Genomic DNA, 6279 nt, shown 5'->3' with positions numbered 1-6279 from the left:
TTCTTGTTAGGCATTGCATCTCTTCAGGCTTCCCTGCTAACAAACCGGCGTGGAAGGGGATTGGTTTTCAGACCCTTCTCACTATGCATGAACCAGTGGTCATACAAGGCTCTTTTGTTAGAAAGAGCATCTGAAAAGCTTGGAAAGTTGTTAAACTTTGGCTTCGTTGGGCTGGTGATGAGTTTCGCAATGGGCTGTCCTTAAATCAACAGAACATTTGGTGGTCTCCCCTGTTTCCCTTCTAGGGTATTCCTCTTGCCAAGACTCAAGGTGCTAGTGCTCTACGTTTCTTTAAACGTGGCATCCGCACTACCAAGGACTTTTTTTCAAGAGTCACCATGAATTTTAGGTCATGGAAGGATATGCAAATTCAATACCACCTTGTTCGTGCTAATCGCCAGACTTATGACCTTCTGTTGTCTTCTATCCTTGTGCACTTACTTCATAAAGTGGGAATTCGGTCTATTCGTCCTTGGTGGTATGATTGAAAGTGGTTTCCTGCCACTCCATTTACCAATTATAAGCCCAATATGGGATACAGATGGCTTTTGCCCCACCTTTCGATGGTGGACACGCTTAATCAACGGTGGCATTTGCATTCTTCACTTTCTCAATGGAGAAAACGGTTCGACACCATTTGGAGTGCCATTATAGAACCTAAGATTGCTCACTTTTCTTGGTGCCTTGCCTTCCAAGGTCTTCCCCTGGGGCATCGGCTCAAGCACATTGAGGTTTCTGATCCCAGATGCCCCTTCTGTGGCCAACCTGAGTCATTTTTGCATATTTTTTGGTTTTGTAAGCGTGCTCAGAATTATTGGCACTAGATTCATGATTTTTTCAAGCCTTTCAGACCCGAACCATTTTCATGGCACATGATCCTGCTGGGTGATTCCCCCAGATTTCCTCGAAAGTTTTCCCAGATTTGGCATACTTTCAGGATAGAAATTTTCTTTTCTCTATGGAAAGATAGGAATGCAGTTTTATTCACTCACAGTTTTTTGGATGTTAACATTGCAATGTACACTAAGACATGCATTTGTAACAATGTCATTATGCAGATACAGGTGCAAGCTAATAAAGTTGCCCTGGAGGTTGCCCACTTACAGGAATTGTTAAATCACTGAGGCAATGCTCCTTGTACCATTGCCAGAGTGCCTCCAGATGCCCCAGTTGATGCCTCCTCGTCTCGTAGTCGTCGTTCCAAACGCCAGTCCTCTGGCCGCCATTAACACACGCTATGCTCCTAGGGTCCCCACCACCGCTCTCCCAGCGGTGGTCATGGCGGTTGGAGGCGCCGCTCCGCTTCCCCACCGCATGGTGGTTCTGGCTGGTCCTTGGCTCCCCCCCCTAGGCGGGCTTCTGGCCGGTCTCCGGCTCCTCCCCCTGGACGGGCGCACTGTGAAAAGTTTCCTCGGCTGGCCTTGGCAATTTCTCCTCCGCGGCCAGACAAGAAGGATGCGGAGACTGCGACTACCCCAGATCCTGCAGATGCTGCTGACGGCTGGACTGTTCCTAGTCCGCCTCACAATCCTACTAATGTGTGGGGATTTTCTAATAAAAATGATCCTCCTCCCTCTGCTGGTACTGCCCTGGCAGCTTGAGGTTGTTTAAAATGTATTTTTTTTTTTATGAATAGTTTATAGTTTCTGGCTGCGGCCATGTTGTTTATTCCAGCTTCGGCCGATTGAACTCTTTCGCGGGGTGATCCTGTATCCCCAGGCCCTTTTTTGTGAATTATAATCGTAGTAAATTTTATTAATTGAAAAGAACTATTCATAAAAAAAAACTACTTTTTCTAAAAATCAAATAATAAATAAATAATTATTGACCTACTCAATAAACCGCTGCTGACCCGCTAAATATTTTTTAACGCAATTTAAATCAGCCAGATTATCGTTATTCTTGTGTACTACACGAATTAATAGCTTCCATATAAATCTCAAAATCTTATAAATAACTCTGTGGTGGGAGAACAATGGGAATAGACAAGACTTCCTGTAAAGTTCAACGTTTTCAACTTAGTAAAGTTCTGATTAGAAAGATTGTCTTATTTGTACGCAATCGAACTCAGAAGACAACATAATAAATATCATTTTAGTCAAAGATTACAATGGAATAGCCAGTCTTGTCTAGCCGCATTTAGCGTGAGAACACGCCGAATTTTTCGCCTAGTAGCCCGTCTTAAATACCGATTACTACTAATGAAATAGTTGCAACCCTGCCTAGACAAGTATGGCGTGGATCAATTCGCCAGCCTTAGAGTTGGTTTGTTCGCTCATCTTCCTCTGTGTAATATACATATGCGTGACCGAAAGGAAGAGCAAGACCAAGAAGGGAGAGTTGCCGCGGCCATGGCCACTGGTGGGCAATCTGCGTCTCCTGGGAATCCTTCCTCACCAATCCATGGCAGAACTGGCAAAAAAGTACGGGCCCATCATGTGTCTCCGTTTAGGCTCTGTACCAACAGTTGTGGCCTCTTCTCCTGCAATGGCCAAAGAATTTCTCAAAACCCACTATCTGATCTTCGCAAACGGGCCAGCCTCTGCAGTCGGCAACTACATAGCCTCTGAGCGCAGAGACGTGGCGCAAGCCCCTTGTGAAGAGTACTGGCGGCAGATGAAAAAGGTCTGCACCGTTGAATAGCTGACGGCCAAGAGAAGAGAGTCATTCAGGTGGGTAAGAAGTGACCGCCATGGTGAAATCTCTGTGAAAGGAGAGAGAGAAAGGCATGCGCTCCGTGGACCTGCGAATGCCCATCTCATCCCTCACACTCAACATCATCTGCACAATGTTCGCAGGAAAAAGTTATTCTGATCATGAACTCGGTGGAGTGAAGTGATTTTTGAATATGGTAGCTGAAATTATGCATCTCTCAGGAGTAGTTGTTCTCGGGGACTTCATTCCATCTCTCGGCTTTCTAGACTGGCGTGGCCATTGCCGCCGCATGAAGATCAATCATAAAGTATTCGATGAGTTTTTCGACAGCCTCATCGATGAGCACGTTGAGCGGAGAACGGCGAAATGCTGAGACGATCCGGCCGACACTATGGATGTTTTGCTGGGCACCGGCTACGGTGCAACATATTTGCACCGTGCCGTTAACATTTCCGTCACCCGACTCCTCTGACACTTCCGTCCAATGCGCTGTTTCCAAAATCTGTCGTTTCGGCTTCCGTTTTCGCACGCCATTTCTTCCTACACCCAAGAAAAATCATACTATATGTTAATAGTTTTGGATTAAAAAATGAGGGCTGTTAATTTCATTTATATAATTTTAAAACTTAAATTGTTACATTATACTCATTTCATGATAATCTTGTAGTGATAATATTGTAGGTTTATATATTTTCAAGCTAAAATATATATATAATATTTTCAATTTTGAATAGTTATAATATTATAAACCCTACAATATTAATAGATTTAAAATATTTATATAATATGTTAATATTATTATTTTTATAATGAACTATTGTAATAGATAATTTAAATTATTATGATTATTTATGCTCCATTTATTAAATTTTTAATGTGTTTAATTTAAATAAATTTTTAATAATTATTATTCATATATTTTATTAATAATATGTATCTAATTTAAATGTTATTGTATTTTAATAAATTTTTAATAGATTTAAAATGTTTATATAGTATGTTAATAATATTATTATTTTTATAATAAATATTTATATTAATTTACTATAAAATTTGATGTCGATTGTATATTAAATATTTTCCTTAGAATACAAAAAAACAAATCACTCTACAAGTGACCTTAAAAATTTCTAATGACCTATTATTTATGACTTATTAAGTTTAAAAAAAAAACACATTCTTAATTAATAATAAATAGTTTTTCTAGTTAATATTTTAGTTTCAATTACATACACTAGGTATTGAAGACTTATCTCTCATTAAATTTTTAGCATTAAAATGCTTTAAAATGCTAACTATTATGTTTTTGGCATATACTTTCGATTAAGTATTGTTAAGTGAAAAAATTAATTTTAGAATTTACATCTAAGAAATGTTTTTTATACTTATTAACTTCTAGATCAAAACTTTAAATGTAAGAAGTTATAAATAATAGGTCACTAAATTTTTTTAAGGGAGTGATTTGTTTTTTTGTATTGTAAGGAAAATATTTAATATACAATCGACATCAAATTTTATAGTAAACTAATATAAATACTTATTATAAAAATAATAATATTATTAACATACTATATAAATATTTTAAATCTATTAAAAATTTATTAAAATAGAATAACATTTAAATTAGATACATATTATTAATAAAATATATGAATAATAATTATTAAAAATTTATTTAAATTAAACACATTAAAAAGTTAATAAATGAATCATAAATAATTATAATAATTTAAATTATCCATTACAATAGTTCATTATAAAAATAATAATATTATTAACATATTATATAAATATTTTAAATCTATTAAAAATTTATTAAAATACAATAACATTTAAATTAGATACATATTATTAATAAAATATATGAATAATAATTATTAAAATTTTATTTAAATTAAACACATTAAAAAGTTAATAAATGGATCATAAATAATCATAATAATTTAAATTATCTATTACAATAGTTCATTATAAAAATAATAATATTAACATATTATATAAATATTTTAAATCTATTAATATAGTAGAGTTTATAATATTATAACAATTCAAAATTGAAAATATTATATATATTTTAGCTTGAAAATATATAAACCTACAATATTATCATGAAATGAGTATAACGTAACAATTTAAGTTTTAAAATTATATAAATGAAATTAACACCCTCATTTTTAAATCCAAAACTATTAACATACAGTATGATTTTTCTTGGGAGTAGGAAGAAATGGCGTGCGAAAACGGAAGCCGAAACTACGGATTTTGGAAACAGCGCATTGGACGGAAGTGTCAGAAGAGTCGGGTGACGGAAATGTTAACGGCACGGTGCAAATATGTTGCACCGTAGCCGGTGCCATTTTGCTGGACATGGGTGAGCGGGAGAGTAGCGAGACGCAAATCTCTTGGATTTGTTACGGTGACGAAGTGCACAGTACTGTGCGGCCTCACGGTATTGTGAGTCCACGTGTACGGTGGAGGTAAGTCACCGTATGCTAATATTATTTTTCTTTTAAATGTACGGTGACAACATTATTTGGGCCATGAATGCGGGACAGTACGGTGGTCTATGGTGGTGCCGGACAGTACGGTGAATGCTGGAACGACTGAAGCATCTGTCTGTGACAGTCAGCAGACTGTTTTGCCTATAACCGTTTGTGGTATTGTGAATTCGTAGGGTGTTTTAATTGCTGCAAGAATTCGTTTGAATATATGTTGATGAAATCAGGTTGATTGTAAAGGCAATATGACCTTGTGGAAATTGAGAGTGTTGTATGTAAATTTCGTTTACTATAATTAAAAAAGTTTGCTCGGGGTTTTGGGTGGTAGGTTTTTTTTCAAAAGGGTTTCTCACGTTAAATCTGTATTTTCTCTGTCTTGTGTCTGATATGTTTTTGATAATTTATTAACTTGCACATCTCTACAATTTTTTTTATGCTTATTCTCTATCATTTGGCATTTGGAAAGCATTTCCGCACCTTTGATATCCTAACAAGTGGTATCATAGCTTGGCCAGTTGTGTTATCCTTGTTGGGTAGGGTTTGGTTTTTTGAGTCAATTTGGTTTCAGTGAGAGTTTGCAAGTTTTTTTTGTCTATAAATTGAGATGGCGAGTACTTCAAGACGAGCAGACATTGAAAAGTTCAATGGCACGAACTTTGAGTTATGGAAACTTAGAGTAGAAGATTTGCTAGTCGATCAAGACCTATGGAGTGTCATGTCGAGCATTAAGCCTTTAGGAATGAAACATGAAGATTGGGAACTAATGGATTAGAAGGCTAGAGGATCGATAAGACCGAGTCTTGTAGATTCATTTTTATTGAATATTCATGAAGAAAAGACAGCCAATTCCTTGTGAAAGAAATTGGGAGACATTTATCAAGGAAAATCCTTTGTGAAAAAGATTTTCCTGAGAAACAAATTGTACTCCTTGAAGATGGATAGAGGAAGAGCTATTGTAGATCACCTAAACTCATTTAATATGGTGATTGCACAATTAACATTGGTGCATGTTACTATTATGCTCATTGCCTGATTCGTGGGATCATTTAGTAACGACCATCAGATGTACGACTACCAAGTTGGAAATGGACAAAGTAGGTGCTACACTTCTATTGGAGGAGATGTG

The 6279-nt window shown here is 36.2% G+C and overlaps 1 pseudogene; it reads left to right on the top strand.

Annotated features, from left to right (window-relative positions):
- Positions 1–2232: 2232 nt before the first annotated feature.
- LOC149540164 (cytochrome P450 71A26 pseudogene) lies at positions 2233–2643 on the top strand (annotated as a pseudogene).
- The last annotated feature ends 3636 nt before the right edge of the window (positions 2644–6279 follow it).

Source organism: Cupressus sempervirens, chromosome 9 (assembly GCF_028749045.1).
Source record: "Cupressus sempervirens isolate cs-2001-9-10 chromosome 9, ASM2874904v1, whole genome shotgun sequence".
Classification (NCBI taxonomy): domain Eukaryota; kingdom Viridiplantae; phylum Streptophyta; class Pinopsida; order Cupressales; family Cupressaceae; genus Cupressus; species Cupressus sempervirens.
The sequence above is the reverse complement of the archived record's forward strand: the minus strand, read 5'-3'. Positions and strand labels throughout refer to the sequence as shown.